Here is a 22,492-nt window from a genome sequence, read left to right on the forward strand (position 1 = left end):
TGAGATTTCCTGGTAACATATCACAATACCAACACTGCAGACCAGGTGCTCTGTTTCCATATACTACCTTTGCAATTAATTGCTCTATGCTTGCTTCCGGTTTAGAATCACACTTCATGTTTCATTACATTAAAATATAATTAATATGCTCAAAGTTGTGATTTCATGGGGTATAACTGATTAATTGGAGCTTATTGAAGAGGGCTGTGTTTGCTTTCCAAGGTATCACCTTTACTTTAATGAACACACGCTCTACAAGCTGCAGCACATGGATGTAAGGGATTGGTACTGACTCAATTTCCTTACATATTCCTCTCTAGGTTTCTTTCTGTGCTTCCCCATATCTTTTGAATGCAAATCATGAATAAGGTCAGATGATGGCTATAGAATAAGCATAGCCATTACAAAAATCCACCTGTCATACAATGCCGGAGATCCCTAGGTCAGGTGGACTAGTGGTGACTCAAAATGGGACCAGTATAGGAATATACTAAGTCTTTACACTGCAATAAACAGCCAAACTCCTTTTGCTCAAAAACTGGGCCAGAGAGTGAAAGATGGAGGCTTGGAGAGAGAAAAAAAGTGGGAGAGAGATTAAACAGCCTCTGGTATCCAATGCCTACAGATGACAGTTTCAAAAATATTTCTGGGGATATACTTGGCAGGCAGTAGCCTCCAATTTCCTTCTAGATACATATAAAGAGCAAAAGCACACAAACAGCCTCTTTTTATAAGAGATATATTTATCATAATTCTCATGCATGTACAAAGATAATTTACAAACTAGCTAAGGCACAGCTCTCATCACTGGTCCCTTCCTCCTCCCTCCCCGCCAGGGCTACCTCCCAGAAAGCAGCTGGTACTCATGAAGTGGAAAGTCAAGACTTAAGACCAAGCCTCTTGGCATGACAAACTGGAGTGGTTCATGAACCCCCTGTCCTTTCACAGCACCTGCCATCCCAAAGTTTCAGACAGGGTCCTGGAGCCCTGAGAGATTTAGGGAATGAGTTCCCAATGCTTCTAAAAAGATGTGAGTGCCTCTGTGCTCCAAGACTGATCCTCTGAAAATCCTGCAGTCACAGATGCAAAAAAATAAAAACCAATTGACAATTTCCTACATTGTGCAGAGTCAGTTTGTCTCTGGGCTTGAAATCTAATTCCCCAGGAGAAAAATACTTGGCCTGAAAAATTTACAGGCATCCAAGAGAAAAGGAATTGGGGGGTCTGAAACAGAATAGATGCAACCAACTTCTAATGGCTTCCATGCCAGCTGTTCAGGAGAAGTGCACAGCCACCCCTTCCCTCTGATCTGTGCTGGACACCCCGCTCAGGGAGCTGAGGGAAGAAAAGAGGAGCAGAGGCTGAGGGGAGAGAAAACACAACAGCAAGGGAAGGGGAGTGAGGTGCACAGTCCTTTGGGAGGAAGTCCTGGCCTGGGGGGAGGTAGTGAAGCAGAGGAAAAGCATGAAGGAAGAGGCTCATTGGTACGGCCATATTGCAGTGGCTCCAGGCTGGCTGAAGAAGCTTTGCATCAATGTATTGCAGATCATCTCTCCTGTCTGAGATGCTGCTGTTGGTTCTGTCAGCAACTTTATCTGAGGATAAAGAACAAAGTCAGGAAAAGAGGGGAAGGAAGGATGCAGGGAGCTAGCTGCCTCCTGCCACCTTCTAACATCAAATGGCTGCAAGAGTCCAGCCTGGGAAGCCTTTGAAGTGTGATTGATCTCATAAGCTACTGAAGTGGGCAAACCTTTTTCAAGTAAAAAAAAAAAAATTATCATCAAACTAATCTCTCCACTTCAAATGCAAAGCCATATTCCATGAGTGGAAGTCAAGACCTGCTGAATCCAGCAAAAGAATACTCAGAAGAATACCTGGGCTGTATGAAATGGGCAGGAATAGGAACAGCAATGCTTCTTCATGGCTTTTCTCCCAGTTCCAAGGACTTGCCATATGTCATGATCCCTGCTAATCATTTGAAATGTAGGTAGCTCTGGATCACCTCAAGAGCAGTGCACATAAAACAAGGAAGGTCATAAAACTAAGAATCAACTCCACTGCCCTTCTTTAACTCTTCATACCACTCACGTTTCAGCAGTGCATGGATTTCATGCAGGACTGATAAGTGTGCCTTACCAGTTTGGATGTTGATCTAACTTTTTTTTTTGACCTGACACACTACTGCCACACAAAAAAAAAAAAAAACATGTAGCTGTAAACAGGCTGAATTCAAGCAGAAGTTTAACCTCATACAAATGACTGTCACACGGTGAACACTCAGATGTATGTACAAAAAGTACAATTGCAATTAAAATGTGAGATAGTAACTCAGAAAGCAGACTGATAAGTAATATGTCCACTGAATTAACTAACCTCCTAGCTACATGAATGAACAGTAATTATAGGTATCATGAAACAGAGTCACAGAGTGTAACTGCACTGTAATTATATTTGCTGTATGAAAGGGTGACCCAGGTATTACACTGATAAATGAGATGAAAGGCAGAGGAAAAATCCCAGCTCAGGATCCAAGCAGGTGGAACAAAACCACAACGATACCTATTCAGCAGTTTTTACTGCCTTACCATCTCCCTGCCAGAGAAATATTCCACACATCTCTGGAGGGACAGTGCTGGTACACGTGTCAGTACTGGGATTACATGTACACTGCTCTGTGTTAGTGTCATCCCTGGAATCACTACCCTGAGCTACTAGCAGTGACAGGCAAACTCCATAACAGGAGTAAACTGTCAGCCACACAAATTCAATTTTTTCCCTGCAGTATATTTGGTTCTATCATGCTTCATGTTAAATGCACATTCACTGGGGTAATGTCAAGGCACTCTGCCCCTCCTGGTCATTTCTACCTAAAGATAAAGAACTGGAAGGAGGAAAAGACATTTTTTTTTGCTGGGTTTGTGATTCTTGGGTTTTATATGTTGCTTTTGCATTAGCAAAACTTTGCTGTTTATCTCTGACCTTTTCAGTACCTGGCCAGCTCAGAAGAGGCAGAGGAAACACCTCAATACATAAGAAAAAAAAATGAGAGAAAAGAAAGCATGGGGAAGTAGCTCCAAAGAATAGAGACAGGATAGGAGAAGGAAATAAAGGGAATCTGGTCAAGTACATCCCAATGGGACTTAAAGATGCCCCCTCCAAATCCCATACATTTCCAGTCACAGGCATGGCATGCTTTTTGCCTTTATTCCTAAACCTAAAAAGAAGCTGTTTGAACTTGTGTAACACTGCCATCCAGTGCTGCTGGTGTGCCCCAGGCTGCCACCCCTCCTCTCCACCCTGAGCGAGCTCATCTGAGAGCAAGGCCACCATCTCAGCAGGGCCCAGTTATCACCATCCTTGGGACAATCTTTCAAGCTGCATTCCCTTACCTCAAGCTGCATTCCCTTACCTGTGGAAGTCCTGGCATGACTCTAACCTACTGGATGAAGAGAGAATTGGAATGAAGAGAGAATCCCAGCTATTTTCAGTCACTGGGACCTCTGAAGCACTGTAGATCACATCATCTCAAAAGATGAGCCCATCCACGCACTTTCATCTCTGTTTGCCAGTCTTTTAACAACTCTAGAAGGAAGGTTTCTTATTTGATAAATATAATGCTAATAAGCTGCTTGGTCTTGAGCTTGAAAACTGTGATGTAACTGGTATCCTTCTTCTGGGAAGGGGCATGGTTGTTCAGCCTACAAGGGAGACAGAATAACAGCCATGAGGATGTTGATTAGGTTTTGCTCTAATGGCCAACATAGTAAATTTGAGGAGAGGCAGATTTCCTATAATTTTTAATAAATAAAAAATTTCACATCCCTCAAGCAGCCAGAAGGGATATTCTCAGACATTTTTCAGTGTGGCCCTGGGTTTTTCTCTTTGAACTTGCTAAAACCCTCAGACTTATATTTTGGGACTCATTTCAAGACCTGTCTCATAATAAATATGACAGGTTGATTAATACAATACAAAATAACTTACATGCAAATTCCTCGGCATATGCAAAAGACAGTCTTCGTCCTTCTGTTGCTTCAAAGCAGAGCTTTTGGTTTTGCAACACTAGTTCAGAACTCTGTGCAAGTGCCTCACAGGCCAGTTCACTCCCTTTAGCAGAGGAACAGATTTCTTCTGGATTTACCAACCTTCATCACAGATGTCTGGAACTTTTTCACTAACTAAATTGGTACATTTGCTACAAAATAGCAAAATTACAAAAATAGCTTCCTTCAACTGAACAGCAGCAGAATGGACTACAATGACTCACAAAAATAGATCCATTGGCTTTTAAACATCCTTCAGCAAGAAAGGTGCAGCTGAATTTGATAAAATACAGACACTTTCTCTGCTAACTTGCACAGTCAGGAGAAACTCTACCTTTCAAATCAGGTGAATTTGAAAGGAAATCTTTGATGTAACACTCAGAATAATGTCCTGTAAAAACAAACAAATGCTTCTTCTCTATTTTACTGTAGCTATATTTAGTTAATATTGATGATTTGAAAATTTAATGTAAGGATTAATAGTGGGGATGGTATTTTTATTCTTGATCTGCAGAGATACATCATTATTAATTAAAGCAGATACTGTACCTGAAGCCAAATACATAGCACACAGTATTTTCCATTTCTTTATGCTTCAGATTTTTCAATAAAATTTCTTTAATATGCAGAGTTATAGCAATGTTTATGAAAAAAAATCTAACCATTGACTGATGTAGATGGAAAGATATAGTAATTATTATATTAACTTCAGAAAGAAAACCCCAAATTTTGGGTTTGTTTCTGTGCTACTTCTGGGCATTTATTTTGGCTTAATCCATGGAAAAGTGTTAAACTCTAGAAATCTTTCAGGTAAAAGATTTTAATCAAAAGCTTTCAGGACTTTCAGTTTTCCATATTTTCTCAGCCTCCAGGCTTTTCCTGATCTACTTACATTCCTTCCACCTGCTCTGATAATCCTCAGCCATTACTTCCCACTTCTGGTAAATACAGGGCCCCTATTCCAGAGTTTGACAGCAAAGGAGCACAGCACTGAGCATCACCTGTGATGTGTATTCTGCACCAGCCTCATCTAAGATACATAGATTATGGTCTCTGTGCTTCACCAACGAAGCCACTTTCAGATGAGGATAATATATGCCAGAATGAAAATGCCATTCTGAGAATTATGAGCAATCCATTAGAAAAAAACCATAATTATCATTACCCTTAGTATGCCAGAGGGCTACTGTCCTAGTGTTCTTAGTTTCCAACTTGGAAGAGCCACTTGGGCACATCGACCTCTGACACACTGTAACTACAAGAAAAGCACCATGGAAGAACAGCAGATCCTGGATACTAATGTGTATGGTACCAAGCCCAGGAATGACAAGGTGAAAATCCTCACTCACACAGAGCTCATCTTTAGGGACTGAAATGGAAACCATGCACTCATTTGTGTCAAAGAGGGTTGCTGATCCCTGCTAGTATCAGTCTATTACTGCACTGCTGTCGGCGTGGGCAGTGAAACCTGCTGGATCAGTTCCCAACATTGCTGGCTTCCTTGTCCCTGCTAGGAAATGCCATAGAGAAATATTTTGTCTTAAATGTGAAGGTGGGCCCTTCTGTTCTTAGGTTTCAAACATCAGTACCTAGGCAGGACCTGATTAACAGAAGCAATGCCTCTCCAAAAATCTGGGGTGTGAACCAGCTCAGCTGGACAACAAGTGGTAAGAAGTACCAAAGCCTGACCTTAGGAAAAGGTCAAGTCAGGTATTTTCCCAGGGCAAGACAGATCCACATGGGGGAAGATCCTCAAGGCTCACAGCAGCTGGAGGGTGCCACTCCAGTGACTTCCCAGGCAGAAGGACACCAAGACCAAACAAGCTACCCTGACCTCCCTTGGCTGCTCTTCCTGCTCTGCCCATCTTTGTATCTTTGCCAGATAAACTAGCAGAATAAGTTATTCCTCTATGACAGCAAAGCCAAGCCTTGTACAAATCACTGACCTTGAGCCAGCCCTGCTCATGGATATCTCTAATGGGAACTAACAGGTATTTCATCTGCTTTAGTCCTAATTTCATAAAATTTTACTAAAATCTCGATTTTTAACCTTAGCCAACTGGTGGTCCTCCAAATGTATCATAAAAATGAGTCTTTCACAGACACTTTTTTTCCTGCCATCCTCCAAGGACCATTGATTGCTTTTCCCACCACTGCACTGTTCCCAATACAGCACTATATTCCAGTTATCTCCTGCAGGAATCTAGACTTTAATACTCCATCTTTATATAAGCCTTTACAGACTTTTGGTGCCAGAAATGATCCCAGTTCAATAATGTAATTACATTGAAAGACACAGGAATAAAGGAAAGCAGCTAAGTTTCTGTGAAATTGAATCAATTTGCAGCAGATTTAACTACTTGTAGTGCTTATCTTGTATCTTGACCCAGAGTCATGAAGGGTCATGATGGGAAGTCCTGTTCATTTCCATCAGTCTGACATCCAGGGAAGGAATGCTATCCACAGAGCATCTTGGAGAATTTGTCACATGCATATCTAGATTAAACAGTCTTCAACTTTCAAACAAGAAGCCTGACAGACAGAAGAGGACTGAGGGGAATTATAGCCTTCACTTTGCTCAGACAATTAATACAGTATAATGGGCTGCATCCCCATTGCCTTCCATCCTGCATAGTTATGCAGTCTAAATCTACAGAGATTTTTTCCTTCATTCAAAATGCAGGTCCTCAGAGTCCCTTCATCAGCTTCTGCCTGACTTTGGCACTGGCTGTATCCCCATGACACCTAAGATCCCATCAGAAAAGCTCTCTGGTTGCTTTAATTTCTGCTTCTGGGCCTGCCCAAACATACTCAAATTCTGACAGCACTGAGAAATTCAATATTTTAGTTCTACAGGGATTCACAGATAAGGCATTCCTCTTTTAGCAGCTGTATCTGCTAACTGGGATCTCATGGGAATTTCCACCCAGAGCTAGCAGAGAGCTGCAATAAGAGGGTAGTGGGGTGGTATAAACTACCACTGCTACAATAAGGAAGATGGGGAAAGAAAGAGGAGCCAAGGATTTCCAAAGAGCTGGTTGTAGTGTGGTTCTGTCACTCCTGAATGTACCAGCAAATCCTGGTAAGGACTTTTTTGTAGGAGTATTTCACTTAACCAGTGAATATGTTGGGTAATAGCTGGGCCAGCTGCCTAGGTAATCAATGCTTGGCATGAGTGTGAATGAAGGGAAGCACCCACATCATTCAAAATTATATATGTGGCTCCTGCTCCTTTCTTGGCATTTGTTGCTGACCATCTTAGAGAGTCTCTGACTGCATGGTAGCTTTTGTAGCTCTAATTAGGCACCTAAATATCCACTTAGCCAGGCTTTTCATTTCACCGGGCATCAGGGCACCTACGAGCTAAGCACTGCAGCACTAAAATTCAGTTTTCTGTATCACTCAGCCTCTACTTTGCAAGTGAACTTTGTCTGGGAATCCCACTTTTCCCCTTGGGTAATAAAAAGCTTGCAAAGCAGCAAATTAGCTCTCTGGATTTAATTATGCGTGTACACCAGTAATGGAAGTAATTGCACTGTCTCAGTCACATTGCACAGTGTACTTACTTGAAACCAAGCTGAAGAAATACCACTGGCAGCTATAGGAAGACAGACCGAATAAGAGGACACCAGGTACAATAAGGCTACAAGATTATCATCTCACCTGCTGTGGTAATTAACAGCCACAACTCTCACCCTGCAGATCACAGTTCTCACTGCCACTCCCTTCTCATGAAGGGATACTGTCAGATAGTCATCCCTCTGCAAGACATCTTCTTGTACGAAAGCTAGAGGGCTGCAGCAGGAAGTGTATCTCCTTACCATATACTCACTAAGAGCCTCAAATTACCTGACTGCTACCTGCAGCTGTCTGTAGAACTGAGGCATGCACTGGTCTGAGCTGAAAACACCCCAGGGCTCCTGTCTGCTCTGCTAATCCTGTGCTACTGTGCAAAAGGAAAATCAAATATGCAGGGAAATATTACTCCTCATCCACCAAGTTCTTGCAGAACACAACCCTCTTCCTGCACCTAGCCTGGCAACATAACACTCAGCAATACAGGGCTCCAGCCATACATTCACTACACTAATTATTTAAGTTGAACTGAATGAGGGAAGCAAACCAGAAGTGTTTCCCATGGGCATTGTGTGGTGCTAGGAAGCACTGGACATGGTCTGTGTGTGTGACTAGCAAAGGCTCAGAAAGGGAAGCTTGGATTAGTCTGAATTTGTGGAGAAACATCTCTATTTGCTTCTTGGTACAAGCACTTGCTGAGGCAGAACACTCTCCATTGCAGTTTTGCCTGGTTTGCTGTCAAATCCTGCTGGTCCTCTGTGGTCTCTCCCAGAACAGTCAGCACTGCCACCCTGTTTCAAAATAGTCACTCACCTCCCACATCCTTCTCCTTTCTGGAGGCCTGAAGGTGTTTCCATCTTTGACACCATGCCAGGTTTTAATTCCTCGATCCCTCCAAACGCACCCAGGGTCCTCCAAGTTCACCTTCCTCCTGCCTGTAATTTTATACTTAGTAACTCAGAAAATAGCAAGTAATGGAAATTTGGCAGTTATCTTGTCATTTGCCTTCATCAGATACAGTTAAGTTTAAAGATCCAAAACAAATTACTGAAGAAACATGTGTTCAGATGACACAAAAATATATTCAAAGAGGGATGTGTAGTTGCACTTGGGAATGAAAAAGTAGACCATACACTCATGAAAAAAAATGTTACTGTCAGCTTGAGGTTTTATTTTAAATAAAAAAAAAAATTAGGAGTTGAATTTTTTGCAGTATTGACACCACAGAAGGGAAATTCTTGGGCAGGTCACAACCCTCTGTGCCAACATTAGCAAAATCAGCCATCTGCAGTTTTGGAGTGTGTACATAGAAAAGCATGCATGGTGATCTGGAAGAAAGACCAATTCTTTTGGTAAAAGTAGCGTGTCTGTCACAAAGCATAGGTAGGTCTCACAAAGTGAGGTACTGATGGTAAGGATTAATTGGTTATGGATCTAAAACATGTAGTGGAAATTGTACTAATTCTAAGGAGAGCAAGCAGATCACACGCTTCAGCTGTGAGGCATGTTGTCTACGGGTGACAGAGTAATAAAGTGGCTTGACAGAAGCTCTTTAATGCAAAAACACTTTACTATCTGATTGTCCATCATCTTTAGTGTTTGGCTGACATTTGTCTTGCCAAAGAGAGCTTAAAATGAGCACATAACACATCTCCATCTGCAGTGAGGGGAAAATTCTGAGTAAGTGTGTATGTGCTCAAAACCTATTTTCCATAACTATAAGCAAATATAAAGATTACATGACAAAAAAGAGTCAACACATTTATGTTTGGAGTTCAGGTGAATGACACCAGCCCAAGAACAAAAAAGATCAAAGTGCCACTCTGCACACACACATGCTAACTGGGAAAAAAACTATTTAAAAATCATATTTATAGTCAACAAACCTTTTAGGGCTTTGTATTTCAAGTTAATTTGTACACTACTGGATAAAACATGCTCATGACACTTTTTGCTTAAATCTATCCTTGTAAAGCCAGGATAGATGACTTATCTGCATCACCTTAACTTAAATACCTTTGGCCAAGGCACTAGAACAGAGGGGATTTATGAAGAGCAGAAAATCTGTTCTTCATTTACCTAAAACACATCCTTACAGCCACGACTGTGGAGTGAGATAATGCCATTTGGCAAACTGATCATCCAGAGTCTGGCATTTCCCTTTGGGCATTAAAGCAGAGACTAAAAAAATGCATATACAACCCAAGATCTAAATAATGGAAGGGACTTTCAGCACAATTGACTAAGCACTGAGGTAGTTATCTGCCAAAGTCCCACCCATCACAAAAGGAAATACTGTCCTTCTTTAAAGGCTCAAAATTTTACAGAACACAAATGCATTTTTTCCTCCTCCTTCCCTCTCCCCACTTCTTCCCATTGCTGTAAAGATTTGTTTTTCTTCTGAGAAGAATGACATTTCACCATCCTTTTTAAAATATTTATTCCTGAATTTAGTGTTCTTTAGTATTCCTTAGCATTCCAGGTTCCCCCATCGTTTCACCAAAGAACATTACTCCTGATGGGTGAAGATTAGAAAAATGTTGTGGGTGTTTGTTGTTTGGTTTTTTTTACCCTTGCTCAAATCAGTGTGTTATAAACATCATCCTCAGCCAGTGAGCCCTGTGATTCTTCCTCAACAGGACTTACTGGCCTACAGGAAGCTCCAGCTGAAACACTGGAAAACTTCTGCTGCTACCTTCAGTGAGGGTATATATGGATATTTAAAGAAGGCAAATATACATATATGCATATGTCTATGTGTGTGTGCATTCATAAATATATATATATACACACACACATGCAAACACACAGTATGAAAAGGAGAGGGGAGACAGGTGAATTTGCAATGATGACTCTCTTCAGAGAATTATCTGAATAACAAAACCACCATGGAAGAGCCCCTAAAGCTGAAGTGCTGGCCAGAGGGATAAAGCTGGTGGGGTCCACTCTGAAGCAATTTGCTGCAGATATAAGAAGCATATGATCTGAGAGCAAGGCAACACACAGGATGAAATAATAGGGCAGAGACAGGCAGAGCAGGCACATGCTGCCCTACAACTGCTTTCCTGTATCCCCCTGCTGAATTTGTTCATGACATTTAAGAGCTGTCACTGCTATTGCCAGTGCTGGAAAGAGGGCAGAGCCTGCTTCCAGATAGCTGGGAGAAGATATCTGCTATTTAGAGCTGCAGGGCTAAGCAGTGTATGGAGGGAAAAAAAGGTCCAGCCATCCTTTTCCAGTTCAGGGGACACTCTTGAGGCTCACTTTGTGTGCTCTTCTAATAGGTGACCTAAAGACAATTTGTTCTGCATTACACTTTTATTAAACATTAGTGCCCTAACTGAAATTATTTACAGCTGATTTTGGGCTGTTTTGTTTTTGTTCTTTGGTTTGGTTTGGTTTGGTTCGGTGTTATCCCAGCTGGTGGTGGAAAACAGGATGAAGAAGGGACAATAGTATCTCTTTATGTGTCTGACAAGAAACAGTTTATTTGCTCTATCCCAAGAGTCCTGTCCAGCTTTCAGTTCTGCTGCCACCACTGGCACATCAAACATCATTGACTTTTAGGGCCAGATTTCCTTTCTAGGGTGGAAAAGATGGCAAAGAACAAAGAGAACTTTTACCTCCTCAGCAAACATGCTGGCAGGTAGCTCCATCCCACTGGCACTGAGTTGCTGCATGGTCAGCCCAGGGCTGGCATTGCTCCTTGAGGTGTTGTGAAAAAGGACTGTGGTGGCCCAGCCATTCTGCAGCAAAAGAATGGGCCCATGGTGCTGCTGTCCAGCAGCCAGCTGCCACCTGCACCCTCTGCCCTGGAGCCAAGTCATTTTCTTACATGAAGAAAAGTGCAGCTGGTGCTGTAGCCAAATACTGCAAGTAGGGAGCAAATACTAAATCATCCTATTTAAACAACATCAGACCTTGGAAACGACATGCCTGATGCTGATGTGACATCTCAGGATGGAGAATTTCAGGTTTTCCTCTAGGTGAAAACAGAATCCAAGATCGAGATGTTGACCCCCAAAGTAGCCCAGACCTGCTTGTACAGAGAGTTTACATTGTTACTCCAGTGACAAAACCCAAAGGCATCATAGGTTTTATTAGCTCAAAACTCCATATTTTACCTCAAATTGCTGAAGTGGTTTTTCAACACTTTACTGATCTATTGGGTGACTTATGTATAGTTTGACCTCAAAACTTGTTCAGATTGCAAATGAGTTTCAAAAAAATTTCAGGCAGGTCAAACCCTTAAAGACTATATGTCTTGGAAATAGCTGCTCACAATTTTCAGAACAAATCCCTGGGCTTTCTACAGCTTTTATCTAAACAGTGGACAGAGACTGCTATTGTATGATGCAGAATCTCTGGTATTAACTCTCCACAACCCCTTCAACACATACCCTTGAAATACAATTTTCAGAATGGATCCAGAAGGGTTGTAAATACAAAAGATAGCAAATATACTAAGCTGAAGTACTAATTTCCAGATATTTCGGACCACAACAAAACCAGCAGCACTCATACAAAATAAACCAGATGAAAATGCAAAGAAATAATTATATAAAAGGGGTGAGAGTAAAACAGAAATGATCAAAGAGGGATGGTAGTGTGAAGTTCAAGATCTCTTCAGAGCTCAATTTGCATTGTGTCACAGGTTGTATGTTCAGATAGAGCCATGTGAACCTCTTGTTCTGTCTACAAAGAGAAACAAAATCTCTGCTGTCAACCCACAGTCACCAGCTATATTTATTTTTGGGGCTTGGTGCAAACAGATTTTGTGAAGGAGCACTGATGAAGGGAGCAAGATAAAGGCTATCACCTCCAACATCTACACACTTTGAAGTGGGAGTTACTGCAGTAACAACATGAGCAGTACAAACCCCAATACAAGTCCTGTCAGTTCTTACTAGTGTCCCTTAGCCTGATTCTTTGCTTCACCTCCTCCTTACCCAGGCAATATTTAGCAATAATCTGGTAGTTGTGCATCTCAGAAGATACATGCAGAAAATTTTCCATACGGGAGAAACACTCACTGATAGAGCATAGTTTCATGGCAGGGAGGGTCATCCCTTGCTCCTACAGGGAGCTCTACTGAATCAACAAAGCCAATGGGATGGCACTGTGGGTGACCTAACTTACATTTAAGAAATCAGCCATGACCAACATTGCCAACAATGTTCAAGAAAATTCGGTGTAAACAGGGCAGTGCCTGGTAATAAAAATATGTATTGCACCCCTGAATTCTGGTGAATGGCATCTCTAACTGCCTTCTGGTATTTTTACTAAGAAGGTTCACTGATGGATGATATTCAGGAAAGAGGACCAAGATTTTGGCAACACAAATAAGCGGCAGCAAGAGGAGATGTGGAATGGATAATAATTTAAACTGTAGATTATAACAAACTTCTATTATAGACACAGTAGAAGGTTACCAAGAGAACATGAAAACAAACTGATAGCTAATCTTTTTTTTTTTTGGGCAAATGAATACTTTTGATGCAGTGGTTAGTGTGAGTTAAATGAGCATAGAGCATAAATTATAAAGACAGTCTTTGCCATTGTCTCTGTATTTTTAGGAAGCACCATTTCCATAAATTTTCTTGGCAAAACGGGAATATCTTTCAGGTCATACAGTAAATAAGAGAATGTCTTCCACTTCTCTGATAAGTATAAAGAAGGCCAGTAAATTAGAAGTGCATATCAGAGTTCAAATGCTTATATAAAGGAATTTTATAACAACTCAGAAAAGAGGATAAAAAGAACCTATGTTATAAAGATTTCCAAGGGTTCCCAGGTGATATCACACTAGTCAGGAATGAACTGGTGCCACACCCCTAGGAATCCCTGTGATGGAGCTGAGGCAGTTGCTGGTCCTGAAGGTGTGCACATCAGGATGTCTGTGTGTGACAGTGCCCAGCTCTTCTGGCTGTGTTAGGCAGAGCCAGCAGGATGCCTCCAAGCTGGTTTAATTCAGATAAGTTTACTCCCAGAATGGGAATGTGCTTGAAATGGTACTGTGTCTGTGCCTTAATCCATCCCTCTATTCCCAGGGGACACATGCAAATGTGAAATGTTTCCCTGGTTTAGCCAGCAGCAAGTAAAATGTTCTTAAACTGCTCAGCCCTGCCAGGAACTTGCATTAGCCACTGGCTCTGGCAGGTGCTGTAGTTCCCCCACCTCATGGACAGAGAACTCTGACAAGGTTTTTTGAAAATCTTTGTGCTTTCTACAGTTATTGGATTGTGTTGTGAAAAGGCCTGCATGTATTGTCAGCCTTAAGATGCTTTCAGCTCTCTCCTTGAGCACACAGCTTTCTGTTGCCTTTCCAAAAAGTAGACCTGCTAAGCAAGGAAATTGCTGGGAAAGCTTCCATAAGTACATCTAGTCCCCAGCAAATCACAGCAATCAGTCAAATAGAGAAATTTAAGAGACTCTAAGTAACTTTGCTGCACTAACTGCACATTACCAGGGTTACTCACAATAATTCAACCGTGCTGTAAGTCGCATCACCATAACACCCTGGATTTCCTGCCACCTGCCTCACTCCTCAGTCATTAACTGACATGAGGTTCAGATGTTCTGTCCTCACCCTACTTGCCATGCTGCTCCAGAGGTGAGGAGCAGACACAGCAGGGAGGGAAAGACATTAACAGTGCAAATGTCCTAGAGAAAGCAGATTGGGAGCAACATTTATTCATTTCTCTGCTACACAAATGCATGTAAATATAAATCTGACTTACTGTCAGCAGGCAAACACTACTCAAATACATCAAACCCCCTAAAAAGGCGAGAGCAGGGAAGATATTCTAGAGCCACATGTGGGCAGAATGGACTAGCTGCAAACTGGTGTTGGACCTTCCAAGAGGATGCTGCCAGTCCTGCAACTCAAGATCAGCACAGGGGAAGGTAGGCTGGTGAAGTAACACCATGTCTAGCCCACAGCACACAAGATAATGAGGGATTGAGCAGTATGGAATTCCTACACATGTAAAGTCTTAATGAAACACAGTTTGCTTTTGCACAAAGAGGAAAAATTGAGACCTTGGAGAACTAATTCCCTTAAGATGACCTAATGAGTATGTCACTATTAAGCACAAGCTATTTACTAAGTTTTTCTTACACTGCTGTAATTTCCTCTTTTTAATGGCTTTGCTATTGGAAAACTTTCCTATTGCAATTCCTTGATTGTTATAAGCTGTCCTCACAAAGAAAAAAAGGTACCCAAGCATGCAAGGCAAGAGAAGTACAATGCCCCTAAGTTAAATGCACGCTAAAGTGCTTGGGTGCATGGCTGAAGTGCTCCCCAATTCTGAGTCTAGAGCACAAGAGAATTTCCCATTCATCCTTAGGAGGAGCTCAGTCTTGGGGTCCTGTGACAGTATCTGCAGCACAGCACAAACTTCTCAACAGCAAGAGGTGCCAAGGTTGGATTATAAAACTGATTCATGCTTAGACCATCAGGAAATCAACAAGTCTTTAAGAAACCAACAATGGCAGCATCAGAAGACTAGCAGTGATGATGAAAAGGAAACTTTACCATTTTTTCCTTTTTTTTCTCAGCATGGGGAAATCCTGTAAGAACTCTTTTCTAAAACTGGCAGATATATGTAGAACTGCTTTCATCTGATAGATGCTGTGATTTTCTTGCTTCCTGTAAAGTGGTAAAGTATGGTACAGCAGTTATTCCATTGATGCTCCTGGATAGGAAGAGGGTGATGCAGGAATCAAGTATCATTTCATGGTTATACTGCTTCTCCAGCTGGCAAGTACTCCATGCCACCCTGCTGTTGTGCCACTTCCATTTCTGGATATGGGAAAAGATGGATGAAATCCGGAAGGAATCTTCTGGAAGAGCTATCAAAGATTGGAAGCAGTGCCTACCATGACCCACTTGGGGCCTGTCCAAGGGCAGCTGGACTGAGAACAACTTGAAGGGACTCCAGTATTTGCTAAAACTTCAGAACTTCATTGTTCAAGCAGGACAGTAGAACACAGCCTGATGGACTGGACTGATCTTGTAACAGGGTGATTTTTCTGTACCACACTGTAAATGCTGGATTTGTTTGTAAAATCTGGGTTGATCTCAGCCATATAACAACTATTTTGAATCTACATAAGCATGCAATTCACTAAAAATAGGTATAGAATTAAGTTAACACTATTACAGTGTAGTGATAGTGAAACTCATTATTTGGCACCATGTGGCACAGCTTCCTGACCAATTTCAGTAGCTGTGGCAGGTAGGTGAGGTGGACTGTTGACTTCCACACATGGTTACAAGTCCCCTTCCAACCTGCCTAATGATGAGAACTTAATCTGGAGTATCCACAGAAGGAAAAAAACCTAAATGCAATCGTGCCATTTCAATGAGCCTAATTAGCTAATAAAGGTCAGTCTTATTAGAAGCTCTTCAGGGAAGGAGCCACTGAAGGAAATTAAGCAGCAAAAGAATTTTAACATCATGTCTTCCCTTGCCTGCACCACACACTTTGATGAGCAATCAAATTACTTGAATAAACAATGAAGGTGTTGATACACAGGTGTTCTGTGACAATAGAAATGCATTTCTAAGCTGCCAGAAGATCATTCAGTGCCATGCAGAGGGTCTCAGCTTACCCCTGCACAGGACATAGTGGCTGCCCTGGGTCCATAAAGGAAGCTTGTCTCTGAAGTACATCTCCTAATTACCTTTCTACTGCCCAATACCCACAATCCCATCTCCCTCCCTGTCCCAAGTAGTCAAGCTCCTCCATGGCACCCTGATATGCCATTTCCCTTTATTTCTGCATATTCTTTCCTCCTCCAACTATGTGTTACTAGAAGCTGCTCTCTATTCATGGGTATGACATCTACTCTGGAGTAACTCCATTCACTCCTGTAAAGACAATTTCTGAGTTATGACTACCTCCTACTTACCACCTCAGGAAAACCTACTTCCAGAAGGTATAATATGTTACAGTATAAAAGAATAAAGTTACAAGAATTTTTTTTTCAAAACATAGAATGGACCTTTACCAGGGCCTCCACATTGATCACTTCAGCTACAGAAATGCTTTTAGTTTTTTTCCTGCTCTGAAAGGGCTTAAATCAAAACTAGGTGGGTTAGATTTCTTCCTCCCATGGTATTAGAAATTCCTACAGCATAAAGGAAGGCAAACAGGTCAGTCCAGTTTTAAAGCCGAAAGTTTAACTGAGAAAGGAACTGACACTTCTCTGGAAAAAAAACACAGTGGGGAAGGAAGAAATATGATCCTCTGTTGTTTCTACTGCTAGGCCAGAAGAATGCAGCAGCAGCACTCCTAATGTTCTCATTACAGCTGTTCTCTCATCTTTTATGGTCGCTCTGTCATGGGACTAATGGGGAAGCAGTAGTTGCTCTGGGCCCAGAATGTGCCCTGGAGTTAAGGAAGGTTCATACCACCTCAAAGACTTTGATACCTATACTGTTTTAATGAGACATTAAGATATTTTTTAGTTGGGCTGAGTTCATGGGCTCCCATCAGAAGAGCTTTATCATATTGTGTTAGGTTTGGCTGGGGTAGATTTAAGCTAGATCTACTTCCACAGAAAGATCTAGAAGAAGAGACAACTGGTTCAAGAGACCTATAGATGGAAGATGCAGAGCTGCTACTCAGAAAATAGTAAGGGGAGAGTAATTGCTTTATCAACACTGAAGATGAACATCCTTACCACTGATCCCAGAGTGCTCAGCAAGCCCTGAGGATCCTGGGTCATGCTTCTTTGGACACCTTCTCCATGGAATGGAGCTTTTGATAGCTGCAGCATCATTTGCTCCTGTGGGGTATTTCTCTAGATGCTTCATGCAACTTCAGGGGAAAAGAAAGAGAAGAGACTGTAAAAAGTTCCTGAGTATTCTTTAAATGCTGTGTCTGTGACAGGATGCATGTGGGAATGTCTTCCATACCCTACTGTGGAAAGGAGAAATATGTTTTGAATTTTTTCATTTTGTGGTAATCATAACAAAGATGAAGAAAATCTATCCAAGTTGACATTTTTAGGTAGCCAACATTTTAAAAAATTCCTTGCAATCTTTTACCTGAAGAGGAGAATAAATGGAGGAATCAGGGGTTTATTAGGCAAATGAATAAAGCAACCTCCCTACATTCAGATTTTAAAAATTTTCTGTCAATTTGCTTTTTCTTTTCTTTGTTAACTTTGTTAACTTCGTTAACTTCGGTTGCTAAAATAAAAGCTTTAAACCTTCCTAATATCCAAATTTTGCAGAAAATTATTTTGATTAAACCATCTTTAATAGTTCTTTTCATAACCATGGAGCCCTTTGTGGCTGATGCCCTGCCTTAACTGCTACAGCACCGAGTTAATGGGGTCATGTGGCTTATAATAGTAACATTTGCGAGGGCTTTGGCTTTTATGTTTGCTGCTTGCTCTTAAAGACAGATTTAAAGGAGCTTTAGAGCCCTGTACTGGCTCTTGATTAATCAATAGCTGTTCATGGAGACTTGTTTTCCCTACCTTGTTTTTATACTATATGCCAGCCTTTTTTTTCTGGTAAAATTCAGCTTTGCTCTATCTGGCCAGAAGCAGTTCTTCATTCACTGTTGCTTTGCCCCTTGTCTGCCTCTGCTTTCTCTGTGATTTTTTGGAACCCACCCTTTCAGGACAGGGATATGCAGGCAGCAGACATTAAGCAGGGAGCTGCTCCACCCAGTGGGTGCAAGCAGCAGGCACCACACGCTGCTTTAGCAGAAAAGCGCCTAGGAAACCTAGTGCAGAGGTGTTTGAGCAAAGGATGCATACCCCTGTTCCTCGGGGAGATCACATCCCATCACATCCCATCTTCAGCTGCTCCAAGTGACACGATGCAGTTGGGAAATCAGGTCTGAACCCACAGAAGGGCTGCACCCTATACAGAGTTACTCATAGTGCTGGATGCTGGCCTCTTGCCTTGTGCCTGTCCACAAAGGCTGGACAGTTGCACAGCTCCTGTCCTGAACATCTGAGGGTCCCCGGGCTGATATCAGTGGGTCTGGAGCCCTGGTCAGCCGAGCCACCTGAGAGAACATGGTCACATAGCTGTGGCAAGGGAACGATGGGGCCACCACAGCTGAGGGCAGGCAGGGCTCCTTACACCAAAAGCAGCACAGTGCAAATATCTTTGAGCTAGCCTGACCCCATGAAACCAGGCTGCGAATCAAAGAAGCCCTTACTTTGAGTAGTACAGCATATCAAAGTTTCTGTGTTGAACACACATTCCCATAAAACATCACCACAATGTACTAACAAATGAGGGACAGGAAAACCTGCTTCTGTTCCTGACCTGGCCCTTCTGTCTCATGCGCTTGGCACCAGGCACAGGCAGGCAGGCTTTTGTATCAGTCAGTACCAGGGGCTCTGCAAACAGAAGATGTGAAGCTGGGGCAGAAGCACTCCTGCTCTGCTGACTCACCTCAGCAGGCAGTCCAGGCCAGTCTCATGAGCATCAGCTCTGAAATGTTAACTGCTGAGTCCCTTGGGGAATACATAATAACTCACAGGAGGGACAAGGTCAGAGGATACACAGTTTATAGAAATACTTTAAAGTTGTAACTAAGTACAGCACTATTTTGGGAGGAAGTAAACCTGAGCAATAAACTACCGAACAACAGAAACTACTGAGAACTAGCTGGATTTCTGTCTACCCCTTTCTGCAAAGAGATAAACCTAAATGAGATTTTAAAAAGTGTGTTGTGTCACAAGCAGCCCTGGATATAAAGAGAAGACTTCTGTGTTCCTCATGTAAAGCAGCCAATTAAGGCTTGACCCTCAAGTATACTTTGCAGCAGACTAGAAAGACTCCAGGCCACCCTCTGCCTAAACAGCTCTTAGTTCATTATCTAATCCTTGTATTTTCAGCCAAGAGTTCACAACATTATTCTGTTTCCTGTGTTAAAGTAGTGTACTGTTACTATTATTATTTTATAGCTTTACACTGCAATGGCTGTGAGAGCATCAGGAAAGTTTATCTGAATTGTACAAGGTGCTGCACAGATTTATAATTGATGGTGCCGCCTTGAAGCATCTCCAATGCCTTACACCAGGTGGTTCAGTTTGGTGCATAACAGAGCATGGTAGGCATTGTTCTCTGACCAGAAACCAAGATTGGTGCTCTTTGATGCCTTGCTCTCTCATATTGCATAGATGGTCTGTCAATATCAGGCAACTTCTCTGCTCCACCAAGCTTCTGAAAACATGCTGAACACACCAAGGCAGAGATCTGGAGGAAGTCTGGAGCCTGGGATCACTTCAGGATTAGAGTTTCACAGACAAAAGGCTTCCTACTCCCGAGAGGACCTGGGCTAGAGAAGAAGGGTAAAAAGCCAGGGGAACCCATCCCAAGCATGCTGTGACTACATCATTAACATAAGGTTTTAAGCAGGGGCAGCCTCTCTCCACTCCTCCTCTCCAAATTCACATCAGGCTTTAACAGTGCTTCTAACTTGGGCTAGCTGACCTGTAATGGACCACTCACTCAACTGTTTTTGCATCATTAATAATCTATTCACCTTGGCAATGTGGATGTACAAAAAACACATTTATTTGAGACCTATGGTGTTAAGTTTTGTGAAACTGCTCTCCAGCTTCTAGCTAGATGAACAAATCATTGTAGGAAGGTGTAAATATTCCCAGTTGCAACTAGATGCATACTTGTTCTCTGCTCTGTAACACTGCACAGTTCTGGCTGCGCACTGACAGCCTGTGGGACTGATGAGTCTTTTCAAACTGGTTTCAAATGCTGAGAATTCTGTGGGGCAGAGGAACACGACCTGTCAGAGGCAGCTGAAGAGATTATTTTGATCTGAAGGATGAGCCCAGCAAGAAAATGAGATGATGTGTTGTTGTGAGTGACAATGTGATCTCTGGGCCAGCCTTACTGAGAACATAACATCTGGCCTTCTGGCAAGCCCTTAGATTCCTCATGCTGCAGCTGATGGCCTCCCCAAGAAGAATAGCTAGAGGACCTCCAATATCTTTCATTTGCTGAGCAGAGGGAAAGACCTCTATGTTTAAATACCCTGTGTACTCCTTGCTGGCTGCAGCACTTGCAAACATTATGTAGGATAAGGACCAACCTCATGTCATTGTGGCAGTAGAGGGGATGAGAAATGCTGCAGCTTCCAGGAGGACAGGCGTGTCTCTGTACGAGTTGCCACTGGCATTATACAGTCTCTTTCCCACAACAGCATTAGCAGAACATCAGGGAATTGCATTTGCTTGCATGGAGTCCAAGAATTAGATCAAGAATTAGTCCAAGAATTCTCAAAACATTTCTTACAAGCAGGAGGACAATGAGGATAGAAGAAGCAAATCCATCAGAGAAAGATAGCAGCTTGGCAGGTTACCTGTTGGCATTATTTCACCTCCTTTTTGAAGGTAGAAATGGAGTCCATTTTTGGAAGGACTTAGAGTTTTGCTAAGCCACATTTTCTTTTAGCAGAAATTAGATAGGTGTAGAAGGATGAGCTTCCAGCAGCAGGTGATTTAAGTTTTGTCTTCCATTCTTGCTGGTTGTGGCCAGGGAGGCTAGGGCTCACTACCTACAACTTCATTACTGAAGTTTTTGTCTTGCCGTGGGGGGACCACAGAGATAGAATACTCTTCAGCCAAATCTGTAAGGACAAATTTTTCACCACTCATCAAATTGCTTGTTCTTTTTCAGTTTGTTCAACTGAATACAGCTGTGTGCTTCAGCTCTGAGCCTATGAAGAAAAAGGGCTGAAAGAATGTGATGTTGATAGCAATAGACATAGACAGGGGGAAGAGCAGGCTGGCCTCCAGGACATTGTTGGGGCACAGGCATACAGAGTACATACCTACTCCTGTTGCCCTTTCTTTTTAATCAATGTACCCAGTGTAGCTGCCAATTTGTGGTCCCAGGCAGCAGTGGCAGCCACACACAGCACTGGACACCCTTGGGTCCAGGGGACTGCCAGCTACCCCGAGGAAAGAACCTCCTAATCAGGCAAAAGCTGTTTCATAAACCCTGTGAGAAAACCATCTCTTCACATACAGATGAATGCATTCCAGCATTATTTTTATACTTACTTACATAACTGAAATGCATCAAAAAACAGTCAGCAATTTTCTTTTAGCTGGCAAATATTTGCAGCAGCAATTTTACAGATGATGCTTATTAGTTAAAGTGACCACACCTCCACTTTACACCCAGCTGAACAACTGAAAACTTCATCCCAAGAAACACTAAAAGTGTAGCTGATGTATGTTGTACTGCTGCTTTAAGACTAGCAACCACATCCATTAGTCCACAACAGTGAATGTAAAAAGCAGAAACTGCACATTTCTTGTCACTTGACAGCTGATTCTACCCGCTGAGAAGAAACTCTGCTGTCTACAGCCTTGATTCGGCACAGCAGGAGGAAAATGGCCTATGACAATCACATTACACATCTAAAACTCCTTACAACCTTGAAAAGGTAGGAGGAGAAGCAGGCATTGAGCAGAGCTGCCACTTACAAAAAGTTCAAAGAGCATTCTTGAGAAAAGTGAGTTTTGCTAGAAAACAAGGATGTGTAAAATCTGTAATTTTACTCTCCAGCCTTCATCTGTGGAAGATATGGAACAAGAGGAAAATAGGAAAATCATGCAATAAGATTATATGCTTTCTTTTACTAGGGAACTGCTGCCAAACTACCAGCATGTCGTCTTCTTTCTCATGACAGCTATGTAATATCAAGAGCATTTACTTGCTGAGAAACACAGTTACCCCTCAGAAACACAGCTGAAAACCAAAGATAAATCAGCCCTGGTTTCTTAAAGAAAACACAACATTTATTCTGGAAGTAACATGTGGACACACCAATTAAAAATTATAATTGTAGCCTTTGGGATCTTTT

The 22,492-nt window shown here is 42.1% G+C and overlaps 1 long non-coding RNA gene across 4 annotated transcripts in view; it reads right to left on the bottom strand.

The window, feature by feature from the left end:
• The window catches only part of LOC143694358 (uncharacterized), a 43,637-nt gene that overhangs the window by 19,758 nt on the left and 1,387 nt on the right, over positions 1–22,492 (bottom strand). Inside the window, exons 1-3 of one of the 4 annotated variants that reach the window (XR_013182787.1) lie at positions 17,310–17,429; positions 8,433–8,554; positions 3,410–3,698 (exon numbers count right to left, since the gene is read on the bottom strand). The exons of 2 other annotated variants lie outside the window; for them this stretch is intronic. This is a non-coding gene — a long non-coding RNA (uncharacterized LOC143694358). Of the gene's footprint in view, positions 1–3,409; positions 3,699–8,432; positions 8,555–17,309; positions 17,445–22,492 lie in introns of those variants that run through there. One more of the 4 variants, XR_013182790.1, reaches the window with a different exon arrangement.

Source organism: Agelaius phoeniceus, chromosome 6 (genome assembly GCF_051311805.1).
Source record: "Agelaius phoeniceus isolate bAgePho1 chromosome 6, bAgePho1.hap1, whole genome shotgun sequence".
Classification (NCBI taxonomy): domain Eukaryota; kingdom Metazoa; phylum Chordata; class Aves; order Passeriformes; family Icteridae; genus Agelaius; species Agelaius phoeniceus.